This window comes from Cuculus canorus, chromosome 1, assembly GCF_017976375.1.
Source record: "Cuculus canorus isolate bCucCan1 chromosome 1, bCucCan1.pri, whole genome shotgun sequence".
Taxonomy (NCBI): domain Eukaryota; kingdom Metazoa; phylum Chordata; class Aves; order Cuculiformes; family Cuculidae; genus Cuculus; species Cuculus canorus.
The window spans coordinates 134,182,192-134,200,445 of record NC_071401.1 but is presented as its reverse complement, the minus strand read 5'-3'; the positions used below and the strand labels follow the sequence as shown (position 1 = coordinate 134,200,445).

The 18,254-nt window shown below is 38.8% G+C and overlaps 1 non-coding gene across 1 annotated transcript; it reads left to right on the top strand.

Moving 5' to 3' along the window:
* Positions 1–802: 802 nt before the first annotated feature.
* Positions 803–909, top strand: LOC128851025 (U6 spliceosomal RNA). The gene has a single exon (XR_008448314.1). It is a non-coding gene; the product is annotated as a U6 spliceosomal RNA (small nuclear RNA).
* Positions 910–18,254: the final 17,345 nt, after the last annotated feature.

The following is an 18,254-nucleotide window of genomic DNA, read 5'->3' as shown; positions in this document are numbered from 1 at the left end:
GACCAAGGAATGTGTTAAAGACTAGCTTCAAATGCTGACAGAAGTCTTGACTCTGGCCTTCCCTACAGAGAGAAGGAGGAAAACATATATTACCACAAGGTGATTCAGAAATCCTAAATTATAGTCCTCATCTGCTTGCTCTCTGGATATGCTAATATCTTTTCACCTACTAGAAGGGACAACAAGCCTAAGGTATTTTAAGCTAGCTTTTGGAATGTCCTCCCCTTCCTGCCATTAAATGATTTCCCTATTTATTTCTATGACTTCCTAACATATTTCCCTATTATATTACCTAAACCAATTCATAAATTATCATCTGAAAAAATATTCCAGTACCTGCTTATGTTCTATATCTGCTTAAATTTGATAACTTTTTCCTCTTTATACCCAAGGTGGGAGGAACGGATTGAAACCAGTGAAAACAATCAAAATACATTCATTACATTCAAGGGGCACTGGTTCAGATCCTTTTTAAAACCCTGCTCTTGCAAACACAGTTGTTCAAAGCACATAGATCCCAATGACATTAACTTTACTGCTAGTTTTGGCTCTGATAAGCTGAAGTATTTGGTCTTGTGCATAATATTCTTGAATCAGTGCCATGAATACATCTGGGCTACTCAAATCCACAATGGAAGATCTTTGCACAAGTTTTGCTTAAAAGCTAGAAGGCTAGCACATATATCAGTGCTGGTAAGACTACTAAACAAACAAGCTTATAAGATCATATAAGATGGGGACAGACTTTTTAACAAGGCCTGTAGCAATAGGAAAAGGGATAATGGTTTTAAATTAAAAGTGTGTGCTTGCTTCAGCAGCACATATACTAAATTTGGAACTATACAGAGTAGATTAGCACGGCCCCTGCGCAAGGATGACACACAAATTGGTGAAGCATTCCATATTTTTGTGGGATGTCCCTGCCCATGGCAGGGGGGTTGGAACTAGATAATCTTTAAGGTCCCTTCCAACCTATACTACGATACTATGACAAAAAAGGGAAGATTCAGAATAGATATAAAGAAGAATTTTTTATGGTGAAGGAGGTGAGACAAAGGAAGAGGATGCCCAAAGAGGTGGTAGATGCCTCATCCCTAGAAACATTGAAGGTTAGGTTGGCTGGGGCTTTGAGCAACTTGATCTGATTGAAGATTTCCCTGCTTACTGCAGAGGGGTTTGACTAGGTGACCTTTGAACGTCCCTTCCAGCCCAAACTATTCTACAATTCTTTGATTCTAAGCACAAGAAAGCTAAGCATTGTTTAATGCATTTTGAAGTCTGGGTATACTTTCAATTTCAGTATATATTCCTTAAGCAGCACTTCATCTGAATTTAATTTTTCACTCAGTAATTTTCAAAAATTTGAAGCTGACGTTGCACATTTAATAAGCATAAAAATGGTTTCTGGTTTCCTAAGTATCAAAATATGGTAATTATAAGCACAACTATTCATTATTTTCCTACTTTCTATTTTTACACACATACAAATACCTCCTAATTGTTAAAATTGAAAAAAAGCCAAATGTACCCATTATACTTTTTATGAATCCAGCCCATTGTTCAAGGAAAAGAAACAATTCTTTACATAAAGATTTGCTCTGAAATTGCTGCCAAAGAAAATAACCTTGAGTTATTTGCTGCATAACTGCCACACGAGTATATTAAAGGTGCCTAGGGACAGCTTTGTCTTGAGCATGTGACTTTTAAGAAAAAGCTTTTAAGTTCAATATTTAAAAATTGCTGGAATATCCCTTTTCATTCTCTGATTTTTAAATTAAATCCAGTTATAGCAAGCATATAGGAAGAACTCAGATGGTTTTTCTTTCTATGTTTTCAGTCGTTTATGATTTGCATTGCCTGGCTGTAATGAATTCAGGGTGTCACTGAGATGTTAAGGAAATAGGCATACAATATTTCATGGGTGTTTTTTCCCACAAAACTGGAGGCTGTAGCCATTGTATGAAATCTGAATAACTTTCCTGATGATTAGGACTAGATGATCAAGACTGCTCAACTGTGAAAGCTTAAAAACTGAAGCCCTTGAATATGGTCTTAAGGAGAATTATATATTTCACACAATCAAGTAAATCTTTAGTTTACTTCTTTCTAGAAGAGACTGGTTTACAGACGGTTAGGCTTCTAGGTTTTTTTCAGAAAATTTTTAATGCTTTTTTGGTGAGGTGGTACAATTGCTCTGTCCCTCTGAGTTGGGCTGGCCTGTCTGAAAGAAAGAGTATGAGCACAAGCAGGGTGCTCTGGCAGAATATGTGAATCCAAAACACAAATCTGAAAATTAATATTTTCCCATCACTACATAGCAAATGTCCTCAGCCCAAAAGATATGTATGGGCAGTTGCTTATGTCAAGTTCTTTATGAGAAAAAGCTCTTTTAATAAGTACAGGACTGGTCCAAAATCCATTAAAATTGACAGACATGACACTGTGTCCCGGAACAACCATAACAGGATTATGCGAAAAAAGATTTGTTAATCAGTCCAAGGCTCTGGCCTGAATCATAAACAGCTGCAGACTCCAAAAGCAGAAAACAGTTACCCTCTGAAGGAACAGCAGGAAGAAAAGTGACAACAGAACTCTGAGTCAAAACTAGAAACTTGAAGAACAGTAGGAGCCCAGGCCCTGTGAAATAAGATGCGTTTTCTTCAAAAGTCACAGCTACAGGTCCATGCTATGAAAGATATACTGACCAGAGAAATGAGATAGATGATCATATCAAGGAAGCATGGCTTAGCAGTTTGTTGAGCATCCAATGCCCTAAATATCCCCAAACCCACAGCTTTGAAGCAGAGGCTCTCTGATATAGAGAAATCTCACCAGAAACCCCAAAACAGAAGAAAATATCTTTCTGAAAAAACCCAGCATTTTAGTCTGCTACGTTTGGAATAAAAACTTGAAACAAAAATCCTGAAGTAATAAATCACCATCCTAATTTGTTTTTAGGTCATTTTCTTTTCATTTTCTTTTAGGTCCCTATCCAGCAACTAGTATCTCCAGTGGTATTTCCCAATGGATTTCATGGACTCCAAAATCCACAGAAAGTCATTCGAAATCATACGATACTAAACATGCTTTGGAAATGGAGCACAGAACATCAGATCCATGTTGGCTTCAGGTATTTTGTAGCCGATCTCCCTGCATGTCATTGGCATCAATTCACAGGCACTGTCATTACTTGATCTCTTTCAACATTTCCATCATAGTGCCTTATGAGCACAATTTGCCAGCAACACATTGTCAAAGAAAATGAAGTATTCCACACGCTCTTTGGATATCTACTGTCCTACCCCATCACACTTGGGCCATCTTTCTTCCTGCAAACCTGATTCAAAGCTCTTGCTACTTCTCATCCCCATGTCCATGCTGTTAGAGAGCAGGCTCTGTTACAGCTTCTGTTAGTACGAACTAGTAGGGGCACTGGACCCATCAGATCTGAAGCACATATGGATACCCCATATCAATAATTAGCTGTGGGCCTTGCCATTAGCCCTGCTCTGCCAAAGCAGAGCCATCTATTTTACAAACACTATACAAACACTAATCGAGGTTCATATAATACTTCTGAGGTAAGGATGTCTTTTTTCCCTACATAGCTATGCAAATTAAAAGGTTAAGTATTTCTTCTGAGGTTGCTGGTGAACTAACTGCCAGGTCTAGATGACTGGGTCACTGAATCAAGCCACTCCTTGTTTTCTGGATTCACATTTCCTGGAGGTAGCCTCTGAGTCTCTGTTTCCCCATATCATGTCATATGAAAACCATGCCAAGGGGAAAGGAAACAGATCACAAAACAGATCACAGCACCCATGATAAAACACTTTGTTGTTCCCCACCTCAAGCTGCCCAGAATGTGAAGATGTGCTATAATATGGTACCATATTATTTCAAAAAACTGCATTCTTTGCCCCATGGTCAAAAAACCAGTCATATTGAAACTACCTGCAGGAATTTAGCAGAAGCATGAAATAACTGATCAGAGCTGTCCATTTTTTCAAGGGCAACATTTCACTAGTCATCTGGTTATTAGGATCTTATTTCCAGTGGGAGGCAGTGGTTCTAGGCTTTTTCCACTCGCTGATCTCAGCAGGAGGAAGAAGATGCTTTCTAATTCAGAAGCCAACAATTTCCAATCAGATGTGAAAGGGGGGAGTTCCTGGTTCCTGTAGGTAAGTCCTTCACATGCACTTTGTTGTCTTGATGCAATGATTCTGTTGAATAATATTTCAAAAATGTCTTACGCATATGCTATGTCAGCCAAAGAAACTGAAGGGGTCAAGCAAGAGGCTTATACCCCTCTTATATGCAGAGTAAAGAAATTCTTTCCACTCTTCACTACTTCTTCCTCTGGAAGAGCCTCCAGGGTTCTCACTATCTCTTCTATTTAGCTTCCGAATGGAGCATGCACGAGCATCTCCATTCAAATTCCTCAACCCTGTCCTGGTTTGAGGCCAAGAATGTCTACCCCCAATGTAATTCTGTGAGACTGCAGGCAAGAGGACTCCTGCATTGTCCCTCTAGTATCTTAACCCCCATCCTGAATATCAGCTGTTGGGGATGAATTTTGATGCAGGACGCATCTCTTTGGAATGAATTACCAACATATTTATCCTTGCATTCTGTTGCATCCATTTAGTCAGGGAAGGGCAGAAGACTGCAAGTTGCATACGAAAGATAAACTGGTAAATTAGCCCTCTTCAAGAAGCCTGCAGAAACTGTCATTTAGAACATTTCAAAACCCCCATTATTTATGGTTACTATTACTCTCACAGAAGAATCATGTCTGTTTACTTACATTACAAATTTTGAGTCCTTCATCCTAAAACAGGTGATCTCAAGAATTTGCCTTACAGTGCACCTCTTTATCCTGCATGGGTATAGTAAAAAGTCCACAGCACCTGACAATATTTTTCACATTCTTTGCAATCTACAAATTACAGGTGATTTCAATGAACAAGAAACCAGTAATGACACAACTGATACAAATGCAAGCACTGGAAAGCTTTTCTAACATATAATACAAAATGCTATTTTATACCTATTTTTTCTAATACAGGACAACCCTCCCTCTTCAACAGCAGAAAATATTACAATAACACTCCATGAAAAATTAATATTTCGCGTTTACTGAACGTCTAAGTAAATTTCATCTTCAAATGCTAACTTCAAAGCTCTTTTAGTCAAAGCAATGAGTTTCAGATACAATTAATGTATTCTAAATAGTAGGCAAGATGATCTTCCTTCAGTAACTGAAACCTAGAGATTTGCTGGAAACCAAATATCAAAGATCAAGCCAAGTATACATTTCATAAGTACCAGTGAACTCCAGAGTTTCAATGAATTATTTGTTCTACATATACCCAAAACATTCTTTTTTTCACTTCACTTCACTTCACTTCACTTCAAAAGTTACCAAAATCAAGAAGTTTAGGGGTTGAAAGAAAAACTATGGGACAAACTGAAAAACATACTAACATTCTAGAAATTGCAACTTCAAGTCTGTTAAAAAACTCAGCAACCAAGACTGGAGAACAAGTCTTACGAGGAGCGGCTGAGAGAGATGGGGTTGTTTAGCCTGGAGAAGAGGAGGCTGAGGGGAGACCTTATTACTCTCTACAACTACCTGAAAGGAGGTTGTGGAGAGGAGGGAGCTGGCCTTTTCTCCCAAGTGACAGGGGACAGGACAAGGGGGAATGGCCTGAAGCTCTGCCAGGGGAGGTTCAGGCTGGATATCAGAAAAAAATTCTTCACCGAGAGAGTCATCGGGCACTGGAACAGGCTGCCCAGAGAGGTGGTCAAGTCACCTTCCCTGGAGGTGTTTAAGGAACGGGTTGATGAAGTGCTTAGGGAAATCGTTTAAGGGAGTGTTAGGAATGGTTGGACTCGACGATCCAATGGGTCGTTTCCAACCTGGTGATTCTATGATTCTATGAAAGTAAGCTTACAAACTGAAAACTGACAATAAAAGTAGTATTGAAGGCTTCCATGCTTACTCTGTTCTGTGTTGAATAGTTCAGCTTACAAGAATAAAGCCTTGTTTAAAAATATCACTCTTTTAAACTGCTATTTCTGCAAATACAACTGGGGAATTGAGTCAGCCTATGTTCTTTGTGGCTCACATATAGCGCAATAATAAAGATGCTGCCACTGTTCCTTACTCAGGCATTCGAATGTGGCTGCCTGAGGTCAGAAATAAATCCATTTCTGTTGCATATGCTTTGCAGTGTTACTAGGAGTTAAGAAGAGAGGAAAAGTCGGTGGAGGGAATCCTGATCATAGTCAAGTCAGTACTTCAATGGAACCAAGATCTTGTTTGGTTTCACCAAAAGACTTGAGTTTCCAAGTCCAGTACTCCCACTGCAGACCACTTATGCAGGACGATAGGCCTGTTTGTGGCTATAACCACCCACTGATTAAAGCAATGATTGCTCAAAGTAAGTAGCTATGTAACAGGCAGATTTGACTACTCCTTAGCACTCTGGCAAAAAAAAAAAGGTGGAAGAGGATAAAAGGTTTTCTACCAGGCTAAAGACATGAAGAGGGAAGCCAGTTTTTTATCATTCAAAAAAGTCTTTTCATATAGTGGTAGATATAAAAAAAAACAAAGGAAGAAACCCAAATTCGAGGAAGGTTTAACTTCACCAAGTAGTCTAGGATTTCTCTTCCTTGGCACTGATGGCAAAATGTTTCCACCACACTTCAAGCTTTATATGAAGACACAGCAATCTTGATTAGTTTTTCCCTGTATCATATTTAACTGCTATGTAGTATTTATGAGTGAAGCACAGGTTGGACACTGTGGTGCCTGGAACTGGTGGTATATTTTTTCTGCCAGTTTGATATGGCTGTTGTCCTTAGGTTAGATAAGCTACATACCAACCAGTTTGAGGCTATCAAAATCTATCAGCAGAGACAGTAGATTCATTTTTCTGTTAGTTCTCTGGAGTATTAGTGATATCACAGCACTTTTAGCAACTGCAGGGCCTTGCCATAATGTCTTGTAATGACACTCTGTGGTCACCGACACATGCCGACTGGCTGCCACTCTCCACCCCAGCAGTGACTGCATTTCAGCAACATTTATGCATGTAAAGCACTTGGGGATCCCTTGGGAAGAAGGAAGACAGTAAATATTTTAAATATTTTCTTATACTTCAGAAGCACAAAGAATATCTACCCACTGAAAACACATCCGCTCTATAGGCATCACAACAAGAGGAACTTCCAGGCACTCCCTTAAGCAGACTGTGTCTTACTATGTGGTGATTTCCTGCCACAAATCACTGAAGTTCATTTTGCTACCCACACAAGTCTTGCAAATCACTGTATAGCATTCCCCAGCATGTGTGTTCCATGGACCTGGGCTAGGTCCATGGCTAAGGTGCTACCTATGTCACATGCTGCTTCCCTCTTCCAGCTATATGGAACTTTCTTGGTAGCTCAGGGTATTTGGCAAAAGTGGAAAGGAGGTCTGGTAAGGGGCTTTCATGTATTTCCATTTCTCCAAACTCCTGAATGCTGCCTATGAGAACATACGCTTTCTTTCTGATGTTGAATGAGTCTGAAAGAGGTTCCTGAGACAAACAGGACCCTAACATTATAGTTAGAAGAATTGTGCTTTGCAGTGAAAGCAGATGGCTGGATGGAGTGGCAGAGAAGTTTTTCACAGATGCAGAAAGGCTTGCCTTTCTAGGGGGATATGAATGGAGGGAGGCTGGGGAAGGACCCAGAGTAGTCTTTTTGTAGGAACTGAAGCTGCTTGCCATTGATGTGAGGATCAGAAGCAAAATCTGTGTTCAAACTTGTAGTTGCTGCCCCTCATCAGAGCTGTACAGTCACCGTAATAAACAACATATGGGAAATGTGGGGTTCTTATTTGCCAAGAAAATAAAAATAGCAAAATTTTAATGGCAGCATTAAGAAATATTCTGCAAGGAGTAAGTTGGGGACAGAGTGGTGAAACATGCTGCCTTCTTCCCCTTTTTGGGTGAAAATGTATAAAAATGCATAAATTAGTAAGAAAAGCCCATACTACAACACCTGGCACTCTCTCTGGCAAAAGAACTAGAGCTCGGATGTGCTTTCCAGACAAACCCTGCAACACAGAACAGCTTGGAAGCCTACCACCTCTCTAATCATCCCTGAAGAGACCATGCATCAGATCCACTGTCTCCGAAATACCCTTCTTGAGAGTGGAGGTGGTGAACATGAGGCAAGGTGCCCAGGGCAGGAAAAGGAAGACCTTCAGTTACTCTGACAGCAATATATAGCAGTCTCTCTGTCCAACTGCCCCCTTCCCCTTGAGCCAGCACACCGATGCAGAAATGTACGCTTAGATTTTAGCACCCTGCTCTAACAGGCACCAGAAGAAGAAAAGAGATGATGGGGAAGCTTTGAGAGGTGTGATTATATACCTTATCACCAAATGGAAGGTTTCAATCTGTAAAGATCTATCAATATGGCATATTACACACAGAGAGATGCATACATCAGATTTTGTTGTTTTGTCAAAAAAGAAAGAAAAAAAATAGATGCCTGAAAAAATATTCTTTCTTGCTATAAACACATCAGTGCTCATTTTCTCTATATTCTACTTTGGGCTATTTTGTTTAAAATCTTTAATTAAAGTTTTTGTTTGAAATTGTCATCATCAAAACAGAAGAAGAAAGTAAAAAAACGAAGGACACAGCTGTGCATATATGAAGTGCTATTCAGTACCAAATGAATTGGAACAAAATAAGTATCGTGACTGTTATGCTCCTAGTTTTGGCTCTGTATTCTCAGTAGCACAGTCTAACATTGTCACTTTATATTGATTCCATCTGTTTACACTCTGCAGAGTATTGGCTTCCTACAGTGAACATTTCCTATTTACCAGCTGGTAAGATAGGCCCAAACCAGATAGAAAAGAATTAGACTATTTTCAGATCCTCATAAACATAAAAATCAAAAATTAATGGGGGAGGGGATATAAGAATAGGGGGAGTAAGGAAAATTCACGGGCCTGATGCTTGCTCATATTGATAGCACTTTACAAGCCATTAGCAGTATTTAGAGACCTTGAAAATTGTGCAATGGGTAACACAAATAAATCAATTTTCAGTCCTCTTTACATTCTGCTTTACATGGACAGACCTATTGTAAATGTGAATCAACCCCAGTACTTCACGTAATCTTTAAAAGTGAAACAGCTGGAGTTCGAATTTAGCTAATACAATATTCCCAATCCCACTAGCAGCTATAAATGAAAGCCCTCCATGTAAAAATGGGTGTGCACATGCACTACAGAGCCATCTTTCACTCCAACAAACTAGATATTTGTTTGATATTGTTTTGTTGTTCAAACAACAAAACTAAAGTTCTAGATATTTCCTTTTCATACTGGTTGGATTCATTTCTTAGACAGACTGTTATTCAGAGTCTGACTCACTTCAGGATAGTTCTTTTATTGTCATTAAAAAAACTATTTTACGTTGCAAGCTATACTTGAACAAAGTTTTATTTTTTAACCTTCAGGAACACTGAATTCAAGTTGAGGCTCCGTTCTACGGTGCCATGTCCTTTTGCAAGTATTACTGGGGAACAAATGCTGACCCTATTTTTGGAGTCCTAGCAAACAAGTCAGTGAAATTGCCCTCTATAAAGAAAAAGAAGTTGAATTTGGGGTGCCTAGAAGACAAGCTGTCCTTTAACTGAACAGGTCTGCACTGCACAGGGAAGTAGCATGCAGCCAGAGCATCAGCTAGTCCGGAGTGTGTAAAAGAAGAGTCTGGGTTTCTGGTATGTAGGAAAAGCATCACACATGCCTAAGTATCCCAACTGCATTGCTGCCTTACTATCCTGAACACTCAACAAGTCAGCTGAAGAGAGCTCTTTGGTGCATCATTATTTGTATCCTCAGGTACAGCCTTGGCCCGCCTTCTCAGGCTGTACTTTTCCTAGGAGGGCGGCACTGTGGATCCTACTCACTGTGGCCATTTTCCTACAAAGTTGCCTATTACTTTTCTTTCTTGTTCAGTTGTGTGTTTGTTTTTCCCTTTTCTTTAACCAGCTTTGCCCAAGACAGAGGTATTCAGGAGTAACATTAAAAGTCATAGAACACTTTGGGTTGGAAGGGACATTTACAGGTTAGTTAGTCCAATCCACCTGCAGGGAGCAGGGACATCTTTAACTAGATCAGGTTGCTCAGAGCCCCATCCAACCTGACCTTGAATGTTTCCAGATATAGGGCCTCCACTACGTCCATGGGCAACCTGTTTCATTTTCCACTATTCCTCATTGTGAAAAAATTCTTCCTTACATCCAGCCTAACTCTACCCTCCCTTAGTTTAAAAACCATTACTCCTTGTCCTGTCGCATGGCCTTGTTAAAAAGTCCGTCCCCATCTTTCCTCTAGGTCCCCTGGAAGGCTGCTGTAAGATCTCCATGCAGCCATCTCTTCCTCCAGGGCCGAAAAAACCCCAACTTCAAATTCTTTACAATATTTGACTAGAAATTATGGAAGAATTCCTATAGTCAAAACTAAACCTAGAGTTTTGCCCTGACATTTGAAATACTCAAAAACTTTTCCTAGTTTATCCACGCTTTACTGAGCAATTACAGATGACTACAATGGCAGTAAGGCTTGCTTTCATCAAATACAATGAATAACTCTGATATCATAAAAGCAGGCCAAGCCCTGGATCATTTGATTACGTGACTGTCAGCATGGCTATATTTCTAAGTGCAGAACAGTGATGAAAAGTCCAAGGCCACCTGTCATGTCTTGGTTCCGTGTGTTTCTACACTATTTGGAAGATGCTCTGAACCACCTGCTGCTTTTCTCGATCTTGCCCATTATGCTAGTCATGATGATGTCTAAACACAGTACATGTAGGGGTGGTTCCAATGTGGCTTTCTGCCTGTACAAAGAAAAAATGACCTTTCCATGTTTTACTGAACACATTAGGAACTTTTCTTTTTGGTGTGGTTTTTTTTGATTCTTTTTTATACACACATGCAAATTCAAACCCCAATCATAGTTACGAATATAAATGTAGCCTTGACTGATGATGCACATCCAAATACAAGCAGAATAAGATTTGCTTTGGGAATAACCACTGTGATACATTACACATAAATATTTAAATGAGTATACAAACTCTTAAGTGTATCTGAATAATTATCTGTGTCCATCATGCATTTATATATCTTGCAGTACTTCAACTGAATTGTTCCTGGGACATATACGGAGCGCTAACCTTGCTTAAGTTAATGATGTTTTCCTGTTAATGTACTAAGTATACTTAACAGATCTATTTCACACTGCTGTTAAAAAGACACTATAGAACATTGTAAATTAAACATAGCTTTAATTAGACTTTGGAGGATATCTTCAATTCATGAATTCTATAATAAGGAGATATTTCAGCAGCTTCTTTTGTGATAACGAAACCCTTACATGAAAATGTATACGTTATTTCTTCAGTGAGCTGGATATAGCCAAATGAATAAAAGCTATGACATTAATAAAAACTACACCAAGTTGTGATTGATAGGCTTTTCTACAGCAAGAAAGGATTGTCTTGGATACAATCTGTCCTAACAGCCTTGCGATATGTTAATGTTTTATTCAGACTAGAGTGAGGATATATTCAGATGTCCTACTTGGTGAAAGGGAAGCAAATGGGTTGCAAATACTGCTGCAGCCCTGAGGTGCAATAACAGCTGTGAAATCAGAAAGATTTTTTTTCCACCACCCCCCCCAAATTACAGGCCAAGCCCATGCCAAGCACAGCAGGAGATTGGATTTTTCTTTAATGCCATCAGGTTATGTTCAATGTATTTCTTTTTCTATGAACAGTCTTGAGGTAGAGCCTAACAGTTTGTTGACTGTCACACAATGCTTTAGAAGGCATGGAATACTCTTCTGTGTCCTCATAAATAGTATCTGTTATTTGGTGTGATATGTGATATTAGGTCGACTTGAAAATGCTCAAATATAATCAAACATCGTTATGTCGATAAACAGATTTTCATGGATCAATTTGTGCAAAAATAAAATACTAAAAATCTAGCTGTCCCATAGTCATACCACCAATTCTTCCTTGATTTACAGGAGAATTTGTACTGTTCAAATCTGTAGTGAGATTTAAATAAAAATAAAAATTAAAAAAAAAAAGCATAGATAAACTAGGAAATGTTTTTGAGTATTTCAGATGCCAGGGCAAAATTCTAGGTTTAGTTTTGACTATAGGAGTCCTTCCATAATTTCTAGTCAAATATCATGATAGAATTGGAGTTGGGGTTGTTTAGCCTGGAGAAGAGATGGCTGCGTGGAGACATTATAGCAGCCTTCCAGAGGACCTAGAGGAAAGATGAGGACAAAAATGCCACTCTTCTGATGTGACAGGATGTTTTACATCAGTCTTGCAAAGGGCTAAACAATTACAAAAGTTGTACTGCCATAGAGAATGTCAAGTGTTGTTACTCAAGCCACAAGCATCTAGTAACTAGGAAATAAAATCATAGCAGAACTATGCTAGTCCTACACAGAGATGTTTTGCGAGATTACTTAGGTTTTTCATGCTAAAAAGAGATTCACAGTGTGGATTAGAGAGGTTTTTAAAACGCTACTTAGTACTTTCCATAATAATAATTTAAAAAAAATGCAAACAAACATAAACACTCTAAGCATACAGTATGGACCAGATCGTGATGATACAACAGCAGGACAACATCCTTTAAACGCATTACTAAATTGATATCAGTTCATCAAGAACAACATCTACTTATCTGAAATGAATTACTACCCCTGCATGTGGTTTCTTTTTTTTACGCTAGTAAATATACTTTCTCCTTGAGCTGGAATTCCAGCTGACTTAATGTCATTGTTTGGCAACTGTGGCTGTTCATCCTGAAATTAAATGCAATAAAAAATATTAGATGACCATAAGCCACAAGTGCGTCACAGTACTATTGAAGACCACTGTAGGGACATCAGTGGGGGAGTTTTGTTTTAGCATGTAAACAACTACAATTGCAAGAAAGTGGCTCGATCCTGCCTTCATTGTGGCTGTTCTTCACAGCTCTGCACTATTCTTCACAGTTCTGCACTGTTCTTGGAGAAAAGCACCATAAATCTGGATTCCTGAGCAGAACAGAGCTGTAGCAGCTGCTCCTCTGCCGTAAGTGTGACAACTGGTAGTGTGAAATATTTTTTCTCGAAGGGTTTTGGGTTGTTTTTTTGGCTGCTGTAAGGAACAGAAACAGATATTAGTGGCTTGAGATGGCAAAGTATGCAGGGGTCATACTTTTTTCATCAAGAAGGTTTTAGTACCAGTTCTCCCCTCTCCTTGGCTCCCATCAAGTGTTCAGAGAATAAGCATTTCTCCTCCTCCTCTTCTCCCCCAGCATAAATCTGAGACCCATTTCTCACCAAAAAAAAAAATCTAAAACTAAAAAAAATCACCTTGGTTTTGCTTTTGTTTCTTCATCCTATTGACCTGCATCAAACATCAGAGCAGGTCATTTTCAGGGTCAACTAGCAGTCAATTTTACTTTCGCCAGTGGGTTCCCCGTCAAATTCCACTCACTACACATCTTTCTCTGGTTTCACCCTTAACCAACTGCTCCTGAAAAGCCTTGTGCAATTTTATTCATATCTGCACTTGTGGGATGGAGTCCGAGAAGCCAAGATCTGCCATCATTTCAGCCTCTGAATTGCTTGAGTTTTAAATAAGAGAAAGCTCTTGTAATGCCCCCTAGCAAAACTCCTGGAAAACAGCACCTGTACTGCCCTCCAGTGGTGAAAACACACCGGTCTGCGCCCCATAATTCTAACAAACCTATGGGTTTTGCTTCTGGATAATGCGGACAAGCTCAGAGAAGTTCTTTAACTTCCAGCTGGCCGAAAGGCAAGATTGTCTTAGTACGATCCTTGCTTTCACATTTTAAAAGGAAATCAAGAGTAACATAATATTCTCCTTGAATGCTGGAAGAAAATGAAACCCTGAGTGTACAAAAAGCATTACCATTTTATTATATTGAATTTCATAAAGAAAAGATTAACCTTTTATTCCAGGGAAGATCACGTGTTTGTTATTTAATTAGTTTTCACTAATTAACTAGAAATTTTTAAGCTCCTCTGTCTCTCTGGGAGAAAGTGGCTTAGGTCCCTTCATCTTTCTCCTTTTCTTTTGCTGCTCCTCTCCTTCTTCCTGCCTCCTTTCAAAGTCCTAATCCCATTTTTGTATCCTCAGCATTACACTCCTTCATTCTCTCTTTGTATGAAAGTTTTCTTAGCTTTGCAAAGGCTGGGAGCAAAGTTGGTCGGGAATTTACAGAATATTTTCTGAGGCAACTCTTTATTGAAGGCCAGATCATACAAACCCACAGGACAAACAGAAGGTAAAGGAATTTCCCTGCAGATCCCTTTACAGAATTTCACCCTTTATATTTCACTAGGGGGCTGGGTTTGAAAAATATTTAGTGCCCCAACAAGAAAGCTACTGTGAGAGAACAGATCTGGGTTTTTTTAGGTTTTGATTTTATGTAGAGCTCTACTTTCCATTCTACTTCATTTAAGGTAAGAATCCAAACACACTCTCAAGTGCACTCATAGCTGGTGTCTTATCTGTTTTATCATTGAAAAATTACTTGTACTGGAAACTAAGAAGAATGGGAGTTATTACTCCTTGAACCCTGAAACATTACAACTTCTGGTTGCCGGGTCCCTTGGCTTAACTTCTATGTTTTGCACAGAGACATGTCAAGCTGACTGACATGTTTTCAAATTAAACTTAATCAGCCATAATTTCTTTCATACACAACAACTTTCATTGTTAATTTATTGAACAGGCTGATTAGACTTAACAGTTCATATTTTTCAGTAGCAGATCAGTGGCTTAGCCGACCATTCCCTTCCCTTTGGCAATCAGGTAATATTCCTACAGCAACTACGCCAATTACACAGAGAGAAGAAGTATTTTTAGAAAAAAATTTTATCGTGTCTGTCACTAGAAGCCCACAAAAGCATCCAGAAAGCCTTGAGAGCTAGAAAATTCACAAGAGATTCATGACTACGATTTAGGAGCAATTTGACTGTATAGTATGGAACACTTACCTTTTGAACATGCTGGTAATTCTGGCAACTTAAATGAACTTTTGCAGGAAGTCAACATATGCCACAGTAACTTTACCAATAATCGAGATCTGTATTTCAATATACATAGATAAATCCTATGGTAATATCTGATACTTTTAAATACTTAATTTGCATTAATAATTTCTTAAAGAGCAAAAATAAATTTATAGAATAATTCTGCTTTTGTTCTGTGTATTATGCATTACCAGTTATCAGCAACTTGTGCGAAGGAAAGAGGAACAACACACAGTGACCAATATGATCGGAGTGAAGTCATTTATTCAATCTTTCATTCTGGTTTTATACCTAACTAAGCTCTAATCAGTAATCGTGTTAATTGTTGATTGGTACAACACATCCTAACAACAGACAGTGATCAGTTACATTTCTCAAGTTACATGGTTCCATGGAATCAAGATATTTACAAAACATTCTAATCACAAAGTTACATTGTTAAATTACACATCTTGTTTCCATGCTTGGAAATTCCTCTGAAATCACCTCTACCTTGAAGCCTTACACTAAGGCTTTGTTTCTAAATGCTGATACTCAATGCTAGGATTGCTCACAGGATGGCCCCTTGATTTTAGCCACCCTTCAAACTTGTCTAGAATTACACAGAGCATTAATTTAATATCTAGTAAATCCCTCCCAAGAAGTTACAACCTACAAATCTTACTATCGTGTAAGATAAAGATTTCTCAATTCCACAGCTCTATGATTTTTCATATCTACATAAAAAAGTATATTCATTCTCATCAGCCTCACTGATGCATCCTTCTCTTGTTCCAAAAGGGTATTTAATGTGTTTTGGGTAGGTATGTGTCCCTCTAAAACAATTTAGTGTTCAACAAAGAATTTAAGGTCAAACTTAGCTGAAACAGGTTTAACCTGTTACAGACTGATTAGTAAAAAAAAGATGTAATCGCTCATCTCACCCAAATTAAAAAAATTATAGTCAAGTACATTAGAAATAAAAAATAAAGAATAGACATAGTCAGTTATAGTTTCTGGACAGAAATTTAAGTGTACAATAATGCACAATAGTGCAGATTGTGCATCAGAATACTCCCGTATTTTTGATAAGCATCAGTCATGATATCATATAAATATCCAATGTTCCTTCAAGTCCAATCTGATGATGGTATACAAGGAAGCAAATGCCAAAAGTGATCTGAGAACCTACCGATGCTTACAAAAAGCAGCTAGTCTCTCAGTTCACAACCTAATCTATCCATATTCCTAATACAGCTTGTATATGAATTTAAGCTGTAAGCTCCTTTTGCTTTTTAAATCACACAACCATAGAATCATAGCATCACAGAATACTTTGGGTTGGAAGGGACCTTAAAAATCATCCATTTCCAACCCCTGCCATGGGCAGGGACAATGCCCACTGGATCAGGCTGCCCAAGAACCCATCCAACCTGGACTTGAACACCTCCAGGGATGGGGCATCCACAACTTCCCTGGGAAACCCGTGCCAGTGCCTCACCACCTTCATAGTGAAGAAATTCTTCTTTATGCCTAGTCTAAATCTGCCCGGCTCCGGTTGAAAGGCATTACCCCCAGCCCTATCCCTACAAGACTTTGTAAAAGTCCCTCCCCAGCTTTTTTGTAGGTCCCGTTCAGGTACTGGAAGGTCACTATAAGGTCTCCTTGGAGCCTTCTCTTCTCCAGGCTGAACAACCCCAACTCTCTCAGCCTGCGCACATATCGGGTGTGCTCCAGCTCTCTGATCATCTTTGTAGCCCTCCTCTGGACCCATTGCAACAGCTCCATATCCTACTTATGCTGAAAATTGCAGAACTGGACACAATACTCAAAACCTGCTATCAAATTACAACTCCTTCAAATAACGAGACATGCTGTATAGATAAAAACCTCATATAAACGTACCAATAATCAAATTTAGCTCACATCACTGGTAAATTTTCTATGACTTTCACGTGAACTGCTCACAGATGGTTTTGACTACATCTAGCATCTTTTTTGTAATATTGGTCCAGAACCTTCTCCCATTGAAATTTCTCTCTTGACATAAATAGGAACTGCCTGTAAATGATTATAAACATCAATGACACAGCATACCTCTGCTAGCACAGCATCAAATTCAACTTCTGTTGAACGGAGGAGAAAGGTTTCAATCACTCTCTTGAATTCACTCTGTGACTGTTGGGGTCTGACCAACATCAAGCATCTGGAATGTTTTTGCAGCTTTGCCAGCTGTCTTTGGAAGTAAGATCTGCCCAGTTCCCAGGAGAATAAGGTGGGATCTGGGGCAGAGCTCACAGATATAGCTGTAAAATACATTAGGCACTCAATGCCTGTTAAATTCACATATTTTTCTGAGAATTCAACACAAATCTGTTCATCTCTAGAAATATAGAATTATATTGCTTACGGTTTGTCCATTGATTTGAAAACAATAAAGCACAATCGTAAGCAATTGAATAAAAGATTCTGGAGATTCTCTTCCTGCTGCTGCAGCCAAAACAATAAGTTGGGATATACACTTAAGTTTCAAAAGTTAAAAAAGCAACAAATAAATGCATAGATGCATTCCATGGCAGCAGCTCTGCCGCTTCAAAGTAAAGAGAGGAGTTCTTTGCCCTCTAAAGTTTAGAAACTGTTCAGACTATTCTTCATTTAAAGACTACTCAAGCTTTTAGAGACTACTATGAGGTTTTGGTAGAGATACCATGTAATAGTGGAGTCAATATTTATTGTCTGTATATGGAGTCCATGATTGGTAAGTATTACGTTTTAGTGCATGCCAGACCTCTTCCCATTGACAACATATCCAGTGTTGGAAAGTGGAAGTATCTGACAGTGCAACATGATGTACAGGGATGCCTTATATTACTTAAGACACCTCTGGCTCTTATTAGACTTGAATAGGTACTAAACAAGGACTAAAAGTTTTGGCCTGATGTTTCTTTTGGATTCCTAATGAGCCAAATTCAGCCATAGCTATAAGCATTTAATTACCTACCACTTGAATCAAAGGAGTTTCGTACACAAATCTAAACACTGGAGTTAGTTCATAGGCATTTATGTTTTTTTCCAAACTAATCTAGGATCTGCTCTTAAACAAAGCATAATTGCCTTCAGAAGA